Consider the following 19528-nt stretch of genomic DNA (forward strand, 5'->3'; position numbering starts at 1 on the left):
TCCCTTTTTGCGGCATGTCATTGCATGGGATTTCAGCCACCTTTCCCCTTCTTCCAGGTTCCTCAGTCTCTGTGCATTTTTTAAACTGTTTCTCCAGGCTGATTACTGAGTTTTTGACTTCTGACTCCTCCCAATAAATTCCTTTGCTGCTCAAGCAGGCAGAGTCAGTGTCTGATGGTGGTAACCCAGAGTCCTGCCTGCCTAGCACAGGGATGATTGGCTTTGTACTCTTGGAAACTCGAGTACTCTGGAAATCCCAGATGGGGGTTCTGAGCTGTACCAGAATGCAGAGTGTTGGGACTGCATTCATAGGGTCACACGGCACCCACTGCATCCTTCTCCATAGACAGAGAATTGTGTCAGATGCCACGTGTACCATAGTGTAAACCACTGTACAAAGAGACAGAAGGCTTGATTTCTAGTCCCAGCTCCATCATCTCTGACTCCTTGGGCCAGGTACTATAGTCTTTGGTCTTCTGTTTCCTCACTTGTTCCATGAAGAGGTTGCACTAGATGACCCTAGACATCTGTGCTGCTCTGAGGTTTGAGAATCCTGGGATGTATAGAAAAGAGTCCCCAAACATCCCCTCTTCTAACTTTTTACTATCAAATGAGTAAGACTTCTTGATGAGCTATCATGATGGAGAGATAAAGGATGGAGAGAAGCAAGGAAAGGAGAAGGGGGTCTTCCCATGCCTTATTGAACTCCATCATATGAAAAGGGAGATTTGTTCTTCTGGTACAGGATATGTGTGGAAGAGTCGGGTAATGCAGCTTGGGGAACAAGCTATTCTCATTATCTGCTAGTTTGCAGCATCCAAAATGGGACCATAGCCATATACCATGCTAAGGGGAAGCCACAATTCCTCCTTTCATTGGCATATCATTCACAGATGAAGTTTTTGTTATGCTGAAACTTAAATCTTTGAAAGAAGTAGCTCAGACTTCCTTCTGCTTATTCTCAACAGCACCCAAATATTCAAGAACATCCAAGGGATTTGAGAAGCCAAAATGACTTTGTGTGGATTTGAGTCAATAAGCAGGAAAACAGTGCCTGAAGCATAGTTACTCTGTAAATATTTACCTCATGACTTAGATGTCCTTGTAAAAATTGCTTCAAACAAATCTCAGCCACTCCCAGGTCCCCAAAATAAAGTGCAAGGCCCAAGGTGTAAGAGGCACTCTGCGTATGTTTGCAGACTCATCTCCATGGGATTCCATCTAGGTAGTACTCTGTGAGCCTGGCATTAAGCTCATGGTATCCCCCTGAAGGAGAAGTGGTTCGCTTTGTTTGTTTCCTAATCATGACATGACAGATGGGTGGACAAAAATCACACACTGAATGAAAGGACTTCCCCAATGTCCTTTGGAAAAGGAGGGTTGTCAAATGCTGATCTGACATCTTCTCCATGGGACAGCACTTCAAAAAGAATTAGATCTCAATTCAGCACCCTAAATTTTGTTGTCTTCACAGGAGAAGTCATTGAAAGGAAACTTGATCCAGAAGAATGGTTACAAAAACTGCCTTGATGCTGTGCATGGATTGCTGGCGCTGTGAGTGATGTTTTGTGATCAGATAAAGCCCAGCATCTCCAACAGACAGTCTGGAAACCAAGCCTTCCTCGGAGATCCCCACTATTTTCCTGAAGTTCGATGGATCCTTGAGATACACAAAACTGTGTATCTCATTTGCTCCCATTTCACAGATGGAATGTTGAAGTAATGAGAGACTTAGTTCTTTCCCCAGGGTCACATTGTTCATAAGTACTGGACCAGGGATTTGAGTCTAGGACGTTTGACTCTAGAACTTGTCTCACATCTTGTATTGTGTATCTTGTATCTTCACAGGAGAGTAGATAAATAACACATAGCTTCTGTTTTCAAATGTTTTACTTTTCAGTGGGAGAAATAGACAACAGAATGTTCTTAGAAAGCAGGTTCATTACTTAAGTACAGAATGGTGTGGAGACTGAAGGGTCATAAGGATTAAATGAGTGTCACTTTGTTGATGAATTGATTTTTGCTTTTATATAGGTAATAGATACAATGCTTTAAAATTTTACAGCATGTATTAGCTACCAAAAGAGCTATCCTTTCCTGGAAAAACTACTTTGCCAACTTCTTATATGCCCTTCCATACATAGACAATTAAAATAAAAGTCAATTAACATAGTTTTATTTTATCCAATGATATACTACACACATTATTTATATATTAGTGACAAATTAATTTTTACCACCACAAAAATATTTTGGGAACTACTATATATTGTGCTACACACACACACACACACACACACACACACACACACAAGCTGTCTTATTCTCTTCTTAAATTGTATTTTGAGATTATACAGATTCACATGCATTTGTCTTATTCCTTTTGTAGCTGTTTAACATTCCAGTGCATAGGTTGCATCGTTTATCTAGTGACTTTCTCAGTAGCTATCCAGATCTTCCCCAATTTTTTGCTGCTGTAAATTTTGATGCAACTAATGTCCTCATGCACACCATTTCACACATTAGTGATTAAATACCTGTAGGACAAATCCTTGCAAGTATAACTGCTGAGGCAAAGGGCATATGAAATTTTAATGTATCCATATTGAAATTTTACCCTTCTTTGAGGTTCTAGCAACTCGCACTGCCCTTCACTTGGGACTTCGGGTCTGCATCTGTTTTATTTCTCCTTCTCTCCTTGTGCTCTGCTAGTTCATGCTTATCTTCTTTAGCTGTTTGAACACATTCCCCTCTCCTTGCTCTTCTGTCCTTTGAGCTTTGTTTATTTGTACACAAGAGGCTGATTTGTTACATTTATTTTGGAAACTGTGGCATACGCTCAGCCCAATTTTGTGACAGTATTTTTCCATTAAATTTCATCGATTGGCATTTCTGTGTTTGGTTGGGTGGTTGGTTAGATCGGTTTGGTTTGGTTTTTTTGTCTCATACTCTGTTTTCTTACTTTAGTCCCCATGCTGACTTTTATTTTCTTATCCACTTCTGACTGAAATTTGTCTTGAAATACCTGAATCTTCTAACTGGGAAAGCACATTTCCATTAAATGATGTTACTTGGGTGTGAAGAAAGGGGAAGTTTCTGCTTGAGGAATGTGTTTGTGAAGGCTGAGAGTTGCTAAGTGTTCGAGCTTCAGCCTGTTTCCTTGCAGAGACTGGCTCCTGCCAGACTGCTGTGCTGCTGGTCATGCTCCTTCTTCCCTGGGGTGTCAAGCTGTTTACTAATCTAGGGTTTGTCCCCATCTACCCAGAGATCCACTGTTTCTCTCAACATCAAAGCAAGTTGAAACAGGTTCTCACCACCAAGCTACCCACTCTCCCCTGCTTTCTTCCAAACACAGGACTGCCAGCTTTTGGAATTGGGTGTGTTGTCTTGTTTGGAGAAGTGATAGTCTTGCAGGGGACATGTAAGGGCAGGTGTGTCTTCAGGCCTTCATGCCACACACATATGTCTGTCACAGCACTTAGAAGTCCTCCTCTTTTGATTTGTTCTTCTCTTCATCAAAGATGGAGTCTGCATCATTTTTGTCAAATTGGAGGCCATTTCTGGAAGTATAAGGGGGCTCTTTACACTGGAATCTCAACACCGCTGCAACTTAAGTGCTATCTGCCTCAGAGAATTTCTCCTGCCCTGGCTGAAGGAGATGCTGTGACAAGGAACAGAGCCCTTCCTGCACATGCAAGGAGGAGGCATGTGCTGGAAACCGTCCTTTGCTGATCACTCAGTGTATTGTCCGGCAGGTTGCTGCAACTTCTGTATCACGTGGCTTAAAATGTGATTTGATGCTCGGGCTACCATGACCCCAGACTGCCACCTCCCCACCACAGGAGAAAGGAACTGGACTAAAGTTCTTAACACCGCAACAGGGTGAGTGCATGTTTTCTTTTATTTATTCTTCTCTCAGAGTGTTGATTTTCCTAAGCAATTCTGTCTTATTTTTGCATGCCTTCCTTGACATTATTGTAATTTTTACTGCATTAACTTTCATGGTAATTTATAATTGCTGTAATTACAGTTCAAGCAATGCATTTTTATTTTAGTGTGTAAATGTATTGGTTTGAGTAAATTAGAAATTAAAGAGAAAACATATAGTGGTCTTTCTCAGGGAACACTATGTTCATCACTGCTGCATGAAAATCTCCCCACCTCAGAAGATGTGGCCATCTGTGCAGCAGAATGTTCTGTGGGGTTGGTGGAGAATGACGGGCGGTCCTCTAACACTGGGGGAGTGAGCAAAGGCAAAGGGGAGTGGTAAGCTCGTGCCGTATCACACAGAAAATAATGTGCTAGTCTGTAAAAATTGAAGAATTCCAAACTCAACCGTACTAAACAGTTAATAACATGGTCATGTCCAGGTACTAGTGCTGGATTCGGTGTTCCAAAGTGGTGCGGGTTTTTTTGTTTTGTTTTGGCTTGGTTTTGCCTATTGGCCTATTTGTGTGCATCAGGTAAAGGGATACCTAATAAAATAAAAGCCAGCAACTTAAGGGCTTGTTTTGGCTCACAGTTTAAAAGAGTACAAATCATGCCAGGATGTTGGTGGCGCACGCCTTTAATCCCAGCACTCGGGAGGCAGAGGCAGGTGGATCTCTGTGAGTTCGAGGCCATCCTGGTCTACAAAGCGAGTTCCAGGAGAGCCTCAAAAACAATACAGAGAAACCCTGTCTCGAAAAACCAAAAAAAAAAAAAGAGTACAAATCACTATGACAGCAAAGGTGTGGCAGGAGTAACAGAAAGTCACATTGCAATGGGGAAGCAGAGAGAGATGGACTATGTCGCTCAGTTTACTGTATGTTCATCCTGGATCCACAGCTCTTAGTATGGTACTACCCACATTCAAAGTGAGTCTTCTGTTCTCATTTTAACTGCTCTGGAAACACAGAGACATGACTTGAGGTATGTCTCCTGAGTTGTCATGTGACATTTCTTGAGGAGATATTGAAGGGACTAGTCTACTCAACATGTGTGTCTGGCAGGCCTTGCCCTTCTCCCCCATTCTCTCTGCCTTGCTAAAAACCTTTAGATTACATTCCTAAAGCTACCAACCAAGGTCTGTTCCCTCATTTGGCCACTTCCTTCTCCTGAGGCTGACTATCAAAGTCCAGCTATCAAAAGTCCCCTTTGGTTTGCCTAATTAACAAGCCCAATTGAAATTAAATACCTCATCCTAACACGGAGTTTCCCTCTTTAACTTTGTAAACCACCATTTGTCTATGGGCCACATCTGTCTCCTCTCAATCCAGAAGCTCTCCGTTGTCCCTGCCCTCCTACCTTTGTCTCCTTCCCCTTCTCCCTCAACTCCTATCTCCTTTACCACCACATCCTAGCCCATTCTAGCACAGACCTCCCCTTCTTCTCTTAAAAATGACACCTACAAGATCATGTGCTGCAGTTTCCCGCTTGAATGAGAAAGCAGCCACTTTAACTTTCCTTCCCCACTTATTAAAGTATTTCTCTGTGCGAAAACAGGTGTCTAGGTGTGGTTTGGGCTTAATGCTGGGTCCGAGAGGAAGCCCCCACTCTCCGAGGGCTCCTTTAGATATGAACAAATGTCTGTTCATCTCAGAGCACCAGAGATAGCACAAGGAAACAATTCCACCCAAGTCCTGCTTGGTGACTGTGAATTTATTGTGGTTACTTAGAGGATCATGAATGACTTAAAAAGCAGTTGTGTCACCAGGAAGCCCACTCAAGAATGGATGAGATCTCCTGAGAGCTGCCTCCCTGGGGTCACTGCATGATTTGCTGGCAACTGGTCCATCAGAGAACCTCCTCATCCTAGTAATTGTTACAAGCCTTGTTGTCAGGCCTTGTGAATCTTATAGTCTCTGCTCTCTGTCTTTGTATGGCATAACTTCATGTGGCATGCAGATAACTGTGTCAATACACCAATAACCTGGTATTCAGAATCCTTTATAAACAGCTATTCTGCAAAGCCCTGCATGAATTTGTGTCTTTGGGGGCTAGTCTTTTAACCCAGACCACCATCCCAAACTGTCTGATGATCAGGATTCTGTCTGCTAGAAGCCTGGACTCTTGTCTTTTGGACTTGCCATGTGCCACCAAGAAGATTTAGTAACCACGGAGTAGGGGAAATTAAACAGTCAAGCAGGAACCACTGTGTCTACAGAAGCAAATAGAGGCTTTTAACCTCCCTTGCCCCTGCTTAATGAAAAGGGCCTAGGAAACTGAGAGAAGACACTGGAAATGGGCCAAGGAGAAATCTAGCGATGAAGGAAGAGCCCTTCCCGAGGGCACTGGCTATCTGAACTTGACACTAAAGCCTTGTAGCTTTAGAGGGGAGAAGGTTGTCTGCAGATTTCATATGTTACACATACCATGGATAGCTTCTGGGTCCAGCCTTGGTGAAAAACTACAGTGCTGATTAGAAAACCATTAACTATGCTTAATAAGACTTGCCTGCAGGAATTCCAGGACCTACTTGGGTTTAATAGCCAGGTACTTAGGTTAACAGTTTTCTGACATGTATTCAACATACTTGTGACTGTTAAGGACTGGACTGTGTGGACTGAGAAATCCTCATATCTGGAGTACAAATAAGAAAGGTACCCCCCTTCAAGAAATGAATTTGATGGGTCAACTGCCCATTGGAGCAGGCTAGCTCTCTCTCGGGATGAACAAATCCAACTCAGCTCACTCAGAGCTACCTATTCTGCATGCAATGCCTGCCAGCTACTTTCCCAAGGGAGATGTGAGCACACATCTACTCATGACATGGATGATAAGCCAAAGAAACAAGTCCAGCTAAACCAATAAGCTTACTGGGCTTATTTATAGGTGTATAGATGACCCCAGAATGGCTACAACATGAAAAAGTTCCACCTCAGCATGAGTGATGACCTGAGAGCTTCACAAACAGAATCTCCTTGTCAACAAACCTTAAAACTAGTGTTGTGTGGGTGACTGATCAGAGCTGCTTCGTTTTCAAGATAGCCATGCCATAGCCAGCCAGAGGACAGTACTCCACAACAGAGACTTTACCATCCCCTGAGAAGGTGCAGAGTTACCAGATTCCATGCTAGAAAGGTGCATTGGTAGTTAACATTGATAGAGAGTGACAAGGCCAGACAGGGGCACTTTTGTATTCTATAATATAATATGAGGGTACACGTAGTATAGTAAAGAATATGCACAAGTACATTATGTAGCTCAGCAAACATACACTTTTAATGCCTTTTTTGTTCTGAGTTAAGCCCCACCCAAGTAGATAGTAGACAGACTGCAGACACTAATCCAACTCAGCATGCTTGTGTCTCTCTGAACCAGCTGCCCAGAGAGATGATAGAGAAGGACACATACACGAGATGATAAGGAGAAGGTTGCCAAGGCCATAAATCTCAGGGACAGGCTGACCACTTAACTTGTGGGGCAAGACTGATATTGAGGATGACTGACTGCCTTTCCCATCCTCATATTATCTACTGGCTAAAGATGAAGTAGCTCTATGACCCAGTGCCTTCTCAAATCACTGCCTCTTTGGATAAACAGCAGTTTGAAAGTTCAACTCTTGTCTTTTTTCATTGGCATTTGTGGTAGCAGCAGAATAAACTTCGGTGTTCTAGATACAGACCGTTACTGTGTTTAGATGAGTATGGAGGGATGCTGAGACGAGAAGATCACACTGGGAATTGATGGCTTCTCTGTCAGCAGATTTTGGCACACGTTCTTGGAGACTGAGGTGTGTGGTCTTGTGTGGTCTTCATTAGCCAGTTGCCATGTTCTCATCCTGTCTTGCAGACTACTGTGAGTTTGTGACAGTCAGATGAACACTACTGTCAGGCTTATTCTCACTTTTCTACTTTATATTCTTACTTCTTTTAGGGTCTCAAGATATCTCCTAACAACTTTCACCATGAAGATCCAAGTCCACAGGAAATCGGGGACTCTCTTAGTCACTAATAATAAAGTGAGTCTGTTCTGGAGAAATGAGACTTGTGTCACCTGGAAAGAGATGACAGAACTGGCAAGCTGAGAGTCTCTCATTATAGGCAGCTGATGCTAACCGGCCTGGATGTTTGGCCAAAAAAATCTGTTCCATCACAAATCAGCTCCTCCTTCCCAGATGTGCCAGGTGAGACATGTGAGAGATACTTAAAATACAAATAGTGACATCCAGTTCTGAGTTAAACTAAGAATTTCAAGACTTAATATGTTTTCTTCTAGATTTTTTTATTTAAATTAGGAACAATCTTATTTTACATATCAATCCCAGTTCCCTCTCCCTCCCATCCTCTCATGCCCCCTACCAACCCTGCACCCCATCCCCCTTCCGCTCCCCAGGGAGGGCAGCAAAGCTTTCCATGGAGGATCATCAAAGTCTGTCACATCATTTGGGGCAGAGCCTAGGCCCTCCCCTGTGTGTCTAGGCTGAGAGATTATCCCTCTATGGGGAATGGGCTCCCAAACTCCATTTATACACTAGAGATAAATACTTTTCCACTATCAGAGGTCCCATAGACTGCCCAGGTCTCCTAACTGACACCCATGTTCAGGGAGCCTGGTTTGGTTCTATACTGGTTTCCCAGCTATCAGATTGGGGTTCATGAGCTCCCTCTTGTTCAGGTCAGCTGTTTCTTTGGGTTTCCTTGGCCTGGTCTTGACCCCTTTGTTCATCACCCCTTCCTCTCTATAACTGGATTCCAGGAGTTGGGCTCAGTGCTTAGCTGTGGGTCTCTGTTTTTTTTTTAAAGGTAGAGTAGGGAGCAAAGACGTGTGCAACAACCTTAGTTATGGTAGAAAAATTCATTTGCTAAAGGAAGGGTTTTGAAAAGTATGACTCCACTACTTAGGTGACATGTTCTTGAACCATTCCAGTAAGACAGATGTTTAAACAGAGAAACAATTTTATGATGTGCCATAAAAAACAAACTAAAGAAACAATATGCAAAGAAAACCCCTCAGTATGTGGACAAGAATCAGAAGGCATGGAGAAGAAAACATAACGGTTGCAAGACTTTTCTACGAAGGTTTCTTTTAAAGAATTATCTCAATGTGAGAGTAATAAGAATAGAAAAGGGAGCCAAGCAGTGGTGGAACACACCTTTAATCCCAGCACTCAGGAGGCAGAGGCAGGAGGATCCCTGTGAGTTTGAGACCAGCCTGGTCTACAAAGCGAGTTCCAGGACAGCCTCCAAAGCCACACAGAGAAACCCTGTCTCAAAAAAAACCATAGAAAAATGATTCAAAAATGGAGAAGTTACCTGTCCCCCCCACCATGAATGGAATTGTGAGCTAAGTCCTGTCAGCTGTCTCTGGGTTTCCAACTGTGCTTTCCGCATACATGCATGTAATAAATGTTGGGTTTTCATATTTTGTGGTATGCTGTTCTTACTCTGACTGTGGCTTACACCGACATATCCCAGACCAATGTAGAAGGAAGAGGCCAGCAGCCTCAAGACCCTGATCTCAGCACACCTGCCCTGACTTACCTCTGCTCACATGCCAACGGAGTAGAGCTTTGACTCAAACTCATCCCTAATTTCCTCTAATTAGGTCCACCATGTGGAAGTTTTAGGCACTACTTTCGCTTATTTTGACTTGTGGTTTCCAAAGAATCTAGCCTCCTCCTAGAAAGACAATAACTAATTGAATCCATTTCAAAATCAGAATAATGAAAATAACCAGGAAATTTCTTATAAGGAAATAAAGATATCAAAGCTGAACAATTTGTAGGCTCCTTCAAGCTTTAGAATATGTTTTATTGGTTGCTTTATTAAAAATAAGATATCTGATCAAAACTTTAAGATCATGAAATTAAAATAGCCCAATATGTTCATTTCTACAAGTCATGCCTGTACAGTCATGAAAAGGTGACATTGGGTTTCCTCACCCTAGAGGGGACTGGGACAGCACTGCTCAAGTCTTTTTTTTTCTCTTTCTTTATGTCTTTTTTTTTTATTTAAACTAGAAACAAGGTTGCCTCACATGTCAATACCAGGTCCCTCTCCCTCCCATCCTCCCACTCTCTCCCTCCAACGCCCAACCCCTCTCCCCCAAACTCCACTCCTTTCCCCAGGGAGGTTGAGGCCCTCCATGGGGAATATCCATAGTCTGCCATTTCATCCAAAGTAGGCCTAGGCCCTCCCCCAAGAGTCCAGGCAGAGAGAGCATCTCTCATTGTGGGATGGGCACTGAAAGTCCATTTGTATGCCAGGAATAAATACTGATCTACTACCTAAGGCCCCATAGATTGCCTAGGCCTCCTCATTGACACCCACATTCAGGGAGTCTGGATCAGTCCCACACTGGATTTCTAGCCATCAGTCTGGGGTTCAAGAGCTGCCTCTTGTTCAGATCACCTGTTTCTGTGGGTTAAACAAGCCCAATCTTGACCCCTATGATCATCAATCCTCCCTCTCTGTCTCTGGGTTCCTTGAGTTCCCCTCAGTGTTTAGCTGTGGGTGTCTGCCTCTGCTTCCATCAGTCATTGGTTGAAGGTTCTGTTTCCCAGACTCTCTGGCAGTGGGATTGTAGGCTGGCACTCCCTGATCCATGTCTAAAATCCATATATGAGTGAGTACATACCATGTTTGTCTTTTTGTGACTGGGTTACAAACCTCACTCAGGATGGTTTCTTCTAGTGCTATTCATTTGCCTGCAAATTTCAAGATTCCATTGTTTTTTTCTGCTGAGTAGTACTCAATTGTGTAGATGTACCACATTTTCCTTATCCACTCTTCATTTGAGGGGCATCTAGGTTGTTACCAGGTTCTGGCTATTACAAATAAGGCTGCTATGAACATAGTGGAACAAATGTCCTTGTATGAATGTGCATCTTATAGATATATGCCTAAGAGTGGAATTGCTGGGTCTTGTGGTAGGCTCATTCCCATTTTCCTGAGGAATCTCCATAGTGGTTTCCAAAGTGACTATATAAGTTGGCACTCACACCAGCAGTGGAGGAGTGTTCCCCTTCTTCACATCCCCTCCAGCATAACCTGTCATTGGTGTTTTTGATTTTAGCTGACAGGAGTAAAATGGTATCTCAGAGTTGTTTTGATTTGCATTTCCCTGATGGCTAGGAATATTGAACACTTTCTTAAGAGCCTCTCAGCCATTTTAGAATCCTCTATTGAGAATTCTCTATTTAGTTCTGTGCCCAATTTTTATAGTATATAGGGCTACTGGTTTTCTTGGTTTGATCTTGCATCCTGTCACTCTGCAGAAAGTGTTTATCAGCTGTAGGAATTCCCTGGTAAAGTGTTTTGGGTCACTCACAAAAACTGTCATATTATCTGCAAATAGTGAAAGTTTGACATCTTCCTTTGCAATTTGTATCCCCTTGATCTCCTTTTGTTGTCATATTGCTCGAGCTAGAGCTTCAAGTACAATATTGAAAAAGTATGGGGAGAGTGGACAGCCTTGTCTTGTTCCTGATTTTAGAGGAATCGCGTTGAGTTTCTGTCCATTTAGTTTGATGTTGGCTGTTGGTTTGCTGTGTATAGCTTTTATTATGTTTAGGTATGTTCCTGTTATCCCTGATCTCTCCAAGACCTTTATCATGAAGGGGTGTTGGATTTTGTGAAAGGCTTTTTTAGCATCTAGTGAGATGATCATGTGATTTTTGTTTCTCAGCTTGTTTTATGGTGGATTACATTGATGGATTTTCGTATGTTGAACCATCCCTGCATCCCTGGGATGAAACCTACTTGGTCGTGGTGAATGATTGTTTTGATGTGTTCTTGGATCCGATTTGCCATTATTTTATTGAGTCTTTTTGCATCAATATTCATGAGGGATATTGGTCTGAAGTTCTCTTTCCTAATTGTGTCTTTGTATGGCTTGGGTATCCTAATTGTGTCTTTGTATGGCTTGGGTATCAAGGTTATTGAAGCCTTGTAAAAAGAGTTTGGCAAAGACCCTTCTGCTTCTATTGCATAGACTACTTTGAGAAGAATTGGTATTAGCTGTTCTTTGAATTTCTGGTAGAATTCTGCACTGAGACCATCTGGACCTGGGCTTTTTTTGGTTGGGAGACTTTTAATGACTGCTTCTATTTCCATAGGGGCTATAGGTCTATTAAAATTACTTATCTGTTCTTGATTTAATTTTGGCAAGTGATAGTTACCCAGGAAATTGCCCATTTCCTTTAAATTTTTGAATTTTGTGGAGTATAGGTTTTCAAAGTATGACCTGATAATTCTCTGGATTTCCTCAGTGTCTTTTGTTATGTGCTCCTTTTTGTTTACGATTTTGTTACTTTGCATGTTCACACTCTGCTGTTTCATAAGGATAATGGTTTGTCTATCTTGTTGATTTTCTCAAGGAACCAACTCTTTGTTACATTGACTTTTCATATTGTTTTCCTAGTTTCTACTTTATTGATTTCAGCCCTCGGTTTGATTATTTCCTGGCATCTACTCCTCCTGGATGAGTTTGTTTCTTTGTGTTCTACAGCTTTCAGCTGTGCTATTAATTCTCTAGTGTAACTATTCTCCAGTTTCATTCTAGTCTTAAATGTATCTCTTATCCCAACATGATTGCAAAGTTTCTGCTCCATGGGAAGTACATGAAGACCAGTCTCCCAAGACCTCCTAGTGATGGTACATGATGAAGGTTCAATGAACGCATTTTCAGCTCCAAAAAGTGATAATAAATAATGAACTGAGACAGAGTAATTTCTTCTTTTCTGAATGGCAGTTCCCCTCCTCAGATTATCCAGAGTCTGTTGAGAAGGTAATTATTCTAGCCAAGATGTGCATTGAAAGAGTCAGTACAGACTCTTGGATCCAAGCTTCCTGGTTATTTCTGTGAAGTAGACCCCTTCATCAGGCTCTGAAGGAAACCTGCCATGGCTATGCTCTTTGGTGGCCCAACAACAGGGTGAATCAGAGCTCTAAAGACAGAGCTGGAGTGCAGAATGATGGACTTGCCAGCACTTTGGGAGCAGCATAGGTCCAGCTATATCCCTCCTGTGAATTACATAATCATTCAAAAGGATGATAGGATTTAATTAACAAACTTTGGAGCCATGAACTCAGGCTCTAATTCTATTGCTTTCCCAGCCTCTTCTTAGAAGAGCTTGGCCCTGTCTTTACCTTTATGGTACCACAAACTATCCTCCCCTAGCCAGAAAGTCTCCTCAGTCACCTGCCAGAAGTCAAGAGTTCTTTAGAACTATAGAACACACTGAACAGGCTCTATACTTTGCTCCTCCATCTCTGCCTGACACCAGGTGAGATACCCAACCTCTCTACATCTGTTTCTTCCCACATGCCTTACCTGATTGGCCCTGACATTCTACAAATCTCTTTGTTGATGCTAATTGTGAACAATCAAGATGTCTTCTGGGCTTTAAATCAGGAAAACAAATACAAAGAGAATGTTTTTAGGTGAGGAATGAGAAGGACACATTCTCTCTCTCTCTGTCTCTCTCTCTCTCTCTCTCTCTCTCACACACACACACACACACACACACACACACACACACGCACACACACACACACACAAAGAAACCCTGGCATAAGATTGCATGTTACTTTCTGTCTCTTCCTATTTAAGATACAAGATATACTTCTGGAAATGTATTGCAGTGGACTTGTGAAACTATAATTTAAATTGAATCTCTTGAAAATCATTGTTTCTGAGATGTTGCTGCCAGTTTTTATCATCTTACTTTTTTCTGGTTCTAGGCACAGTCTCTATCTATTGCACATCTGTGAGAATGTGTGTGCACATCACATACATATCTATTTACCCCCACAAGTCAAAGTTTAAACACATGTGCAGAAAACTTCAGGCAACATCTCATATGTCCCAAATGGCAGGCATTTCCTACTAAATTAAGTTAGTGATGTAATTTATTAAATTAACTAAACCAATTTCCACTTGATGGCAATAAAAACCCTGTCTGCTGTCCTGGAACTAAAGGCAGTCCTTGGCTGGGCACATCTCAGATGCCCCTGCAAGTGCTGTCATGGATTAAGAAGATGCAATTAGATGACAGTGTCACCATCTCCTATGCCTCTACTAATAAGGATGAATGCTTCATTCTGACGGACAGAATTGGCCCTTTTCACACTTATCAATGACCTGAATGAGAATGAAATGCTTCGTCTGTCACTGGTTTGCTAGAAAGATAGGGCATTTAAAATCTTATTTATTAGTCTGTAAGGATGATAAATGAAGGGGATGTCATGAATCATCCTAAGAATATAGAATTGTAGACTAGAAATAATATAACATGCTTTGCTTTGGGGAGAAAATGTATAGGCTTATAGTCAATGGACTTATTGGATTTTAAATACTGTTTGCGTAATGAATAGGTGGTAAATGTCTGCTGTGTAAAATTCGTAGTGTAAGAAAAGGTAGGTACACAACGTACCCAGAAAAGTATCAGCCCAATCAAGTGTGGATTTAATCAGATATAGCACATAATGTCCTAAAACTTGTTCCTGGGTAATTACTTTATCTCTCTGAGAGCAACTAAGGTGACTAATTTCTTGTAGATGCTATGGCTTATTTTACAGTTAGGGAAAGTTGAGCTCAGAGCAGCAAAATGATTCATCTGCAGTTGCTTGCAGCCAACTAAACTCAGCTCCAGCCAAATGAGAACCTTTGTCAGTCTCTTCTTCCCTGTGACACATTTTCACCTATAGTGTGCAACTGTCAATAAACCACGGGGGGTGGGGTTCCTTTTCTGTAGTACAAGTCAAGATTTTTACCATGAAAGCAGAAGGCTGGAGAAAATATTTGAAGTGTTTTTATTTGGTCAAATGCTCAATTAAAGCATGTGAAACATTAGTTTTGAAAGCCATGTATTAAAATCTGTTCTAACAATCCTGGTTTGTACTTGAAGATACTGAGGCTTGTTTGGGGAATAATCATCCAACAAATTAATGTCGAGTGGACCCATCTGCGTGAACACTGAGCAGCACTTCTGACTTTGCACACAGGCTGGATTGCACTCACTGTCTCCCTCGTCATTATTGCCTGGTTCGCTGGCTGTAATTGGGCCAGTGTGTCTGAGTTATAATGGAAAACAAAGGCTGCACATCGATTTCCTATAATGTTTTTGTCTATAGAGACTGGTGGGGACATCCCTTGGCTAACAGCCTTGGCATTGGCTATCCAACCCCTGAAGTGAAGAGCTGGACAGAGGTTTTAGACTGTGCATAAATGAGCCTTTGCTCCTGAGAAATGTTTTGCCCACACCTGCAAATGTAACCCCTTGCCCTGTCCTCATTACAGGATTCCTGGTACAGTTGGAAGTGGGTTGTTAGGCACCATGGGCTTCTTGTGGCCTTCTTAGTAATCCAAGTTGTAGGCTGCAGCAAAAAAATAATTACAGAACCATGCTTCTGAGAGCAGCCATGTGCTTGAGTTGACAAGGAAATCTATGTCATGCTGAGTTCCTGTTTACCTTTCTAGTTTACATTGTATTGGGACAATGTAATTAACAGAGACCAAAGGGGTTATCCAGCAGGGAAAAAGTGTAAATACAGAGACCTGGGCACTTGCTTTCTCTGCCCCTACCAATGACACTTTTACATCTTTTCCCTTTGGAGTCTCAGGGTCCTGAGAGGTGGGAATTCACACCAATTCCATTTTAGAGGTGAGAAAAATCAGGAACCAGGGAGAACTCAAGTTATTTACACCTAGCCACACAATAGTGATATCCAGTTTGAGAACTAGACCCAACTTTCCAGCTTCCGGAGACCATTTTCTATGAGTCCACCAACCCCCCCACAAGACTACTTTTCTACGCCCCCTTACATTCTTTGGAATCTCGGCATGCCCCCAAAACAATCAACAACAACAAAGAATCACATTAAGAAGCTGTTATACAAGCCAGATGTTGTGGTGCATGCCTCTAATCCCAGCCGTTGGGAGGCAGGGACAGGAGGATCCCTGAGTTCCAGAACAGCCAGGGCTACAGAGGGAAACCCTGTACCAACCCCTTGCCCCACAAAGTAAAAGAGAAGCTGTTATTCCCTCTAGTGTATGTTGTGGTACCTTATACACATTAACACTGATAGTGTATTTTGACAGTTTTTTTGGGGGGTGGTAGTGTTTGGAAATTTGAGGGTTTTGTTTTTCTTTGCTTCATTTTGAAGGAAGCACACAGAGCCCTTCAGAACATTGTTTCAGTCCAATTATTAGACGTCCTGGTTGTGTTCCCATTTTGAGCAAGGCAAGAATGAAAGAGGATTCTCTAGCAGATCTAAGCTAACATGAATTTTCATCAAGCTCCAACTACGCATTCCTGGTAGGAAAATCCAGTAGGGATGGAAGAATCAGTGGCAAGTTCTGGCAAGCAAAACAGGACAGTTGCAGTTAAAACCTCTAGCTCTCTAGGCCTAAGCTCCATCATCTGCAGCAGAGAACCATTTGCCATTTGAAAGACATCTTCTGGCAAACTACCCATTATGCCTTGGTTCCTGCTGGGATTCAGGCTTCTGTGAGGTTAGGGCTAGGGCAAGTTTGTGCTTTTGCATGTTCTAAATTATACTGAAGACAGTATGCTCAGGATTAGGTCTAAGGAGGTTCACAGAGAGCCTCAATGGGAAGCCCAAAGCCCAGTTTGTAGAGTTTTGTTTCACATTAATGCTCATCAGAGAATACACACTGAAGGGAGATTCAACCGCCAGATTTGTCTCATGGGTAGCAGCCAGCTTTTCTCATTAGTGCTTGAGCAATTGCTCACAAATGGAGAAGGCACAGAAGCAGGGATGGATATTATAAATGGATGCAGGCTTGGGCTTTCTCTCACCAACACAATCTAACTCCCTCTGCAGCTGAGTAACTATCCTGTACTCAGGCAGGGACTTGGATGTGACACAGTCCCTTAAAACCACTAGGCACGTACCACATACGCCAGGATGATAATAGGCCCCTCTATTTTACAAGGTATCATAATTCAACCTTCCTGAAATTGTCACTTGATCCACACAGGAGATTAGTCTACCTACCTAATGTACCTCCTACAGTACCCCCCATGCAAGGATTCACAGGATATTAGGCTGGTACAAAACCACTTTATATAATATTCTTCCACTTCAATGGATTTGGTTTCTTATGACAAAGGAGACATTTGATTATATGGTGATAATTTATTACATCAGATGAAAGATGCTAGGAAAACAACACAAGTCTTTTTTAAGACTGAAGAAGAGGCAGAAGAGGTACAATGCCCATACAATTTGGAGTCTTCCCTCTACAATGCAATTATCTGTGCCATGAACCAAGGGTCATACCTAGCATAATGTCCCCCAATATCTAGAATGTGTACATTCCAGAATCCTAAAGGCAGAAGTAGCAGTGATGTCCCTCACTTTCATTCCCAAAGCCTTCCTTGTGAAACATGTGCTTCTATAACTAAATTAGGCTGTCAAGATCGAATCTAGGGGGAAGCTTAATGAGGAACACATTAAGATTCATTCCACTGAACTGGGATGTTAAGACAATGATCTAGCCATTTCTGGATTCACAATTAGAAAGTAAGGAAAGCAGCCACCACATTGGCAAAGTGTGTTGTCCCTAATGGCCCCTAGAAACTAGAGTTGTAGCAGCAAGGCCTCAAAGGAGCATATGTGGAACACAGAGGCATATTGAGATCCTTGTAGGACTTCTCCATCAAGAGATAATAGTAAGAAAAGGACTAATGCGGCAAGCCCCACCCTATATGGCAAGTGCAGTAAGGATGCAGAATACTTTGAGATGAAGAAATAAGTCATCCCACCAAGCAACCAGGAAAACCACTGGAACAAGGTGTAGGAATTCTGGAAAACATACAAAATAAGAATCCATAGCGATGCACATTTTAATGATTTCATGAGAGGCTACTGCAGCAGGGACTTCACCTTGCTTAAGCAGTCTGAATAGTTCTGCATTCAGAACTTAACAAGGCTAGACCTGGCCACCAAAGTGAAGGTTCTGTTACACAAGTAGTCTGCGTCCTCGACTGTTTCAATACCTCTGTATCAGAATCGGTTACCATCTTCTCTTGACCAAGATTTTTGCCCCAAGAATGCACACAAATACCTGACCCAATTCATCCTGCTCTGTGACCGAGCTCCTGCAGTCTAACTCTGAGTTTCTCTGTAGCCTCAGCATGAGAATTCACCCAGCATTGATTCCCATGTATAACACCAAGTTAGAAGAAAGTTAGCAGTCCATAGTGGGTAACACTGACCAATAAGGAATAGAAACCCTCTGATAAGTTCTCTGCTCTTTTGAGTCTAATGGACACATTCTAAACCAGCTCTTCCTCCTTCCTTTTGCTCTCTCTCCCCTCACCTTGTTCTGGTCTGAAAACTTACTTGCAGGTTTTCAGTCTGTGACCACATCTGCTAGGAAATGACACTAGGCATTGTCACCTGACACGCTCCATATAAAAACGTTGACAGAAAGATGGCTGCCCATTCTGCCCCCCCCTTATTTCCTCCTTACCATCTTTCTTTCTTGCACACTGACATTCAGGGGCAGAAACGTGAAGCACAAACTCCACCCTGTCCTCTCCTGCACTGCGTCTTTCCTCATCAGTCCCGACACTGCTGACATTTGGACACTGTTGTACTATAGAACAGATGTCCTCTGCATCTCAGGGTGTTTGAAGCAGCCTTCACCTCTATCCTTTGGATGCCCCAGTTACGACAACCAAAACTGGTTTCAGACACCACTGAAAGTCCTCTGGGGACAAAAGCCCTTCCTAGGAGAGAACTACTGAGATAGAACCACCCTGTGGTTCTTCTGGAGGCCTCTGTCTCTTTCCTGTACTCTGGTAAAAACAAAAACAAAAGCAAAAACAAACAAACAAACAAAACAAAAACACTTTATCCTTCTTTCCTAAATAAAAATGTGTAACGTGTAATCTTCCCACCAGCCGCCTAGGTCCCGAGCTATCTCAGCCCCCAAATAACACATGAAACACTATATTAATTATGAAGCGGTTGGCTGTTTGCTTCCTTTCTTATCAGCTAGCTTTGACTTGATTATTAACCAATAACTGCTAATCTGAGTATTTCTACATGGTCTTCTCTTACTGGAGAAAGGGTCCGGATCTCTTACTAATCTGGTGTCCTACATCGTGACTGACTGTGCCTCTGTTTCTCATAGTCCTCCTCAACTCCTAGTTCCACCTTTCTTGCTTCCCTATTGGCCAACAGTGTTTTATTTAATCAATCAGTAGGACAGCATATACACAGAAGGACTTCCCCATCAAAAATGTAAGTCAACAAATATTTGTGAAGTAGCTGATATGTCACAGAACACACATCAAACATTATCCCATTAGAAAAAACTGGTCCCTAAGGACTGATCTCATTCATTCATTCCTTTGGTTATTGAGTACCTACTCTGTGAATGAAATTTTTTCACACACCAAAACTATATCTATGAAAAGGAACATTACAATTTTTAAAGCTGTACTGAAGTCATTACTCTATATGGTAGGGTATAAGGCATGTGGTCTTTTGGAGTAGAAAGACCTGGGTTCAAGTTTCATTGTGTGCTCTTCAGCATTTATGAAGGAATTTGGTTTCCATGAGCTATA

Source organism: Mesocricetus auratus, unplaced genomic scaffold, assembly GCF_017639785.1.
Source record: "Mesocricetus auratus isolate SY011 unplaced genomic scaffold, BCM_Maur_2.0 Super-Scaffold_100691, whole genome shotgun sequence".
In the NCBI taxonomy this organism is placed as follows: Eukaryota; Metazoa; Chordata; class Mammalia; order Rodentia; family Cricetidae; genus Mesocricetus; species Mesocricetus auratus.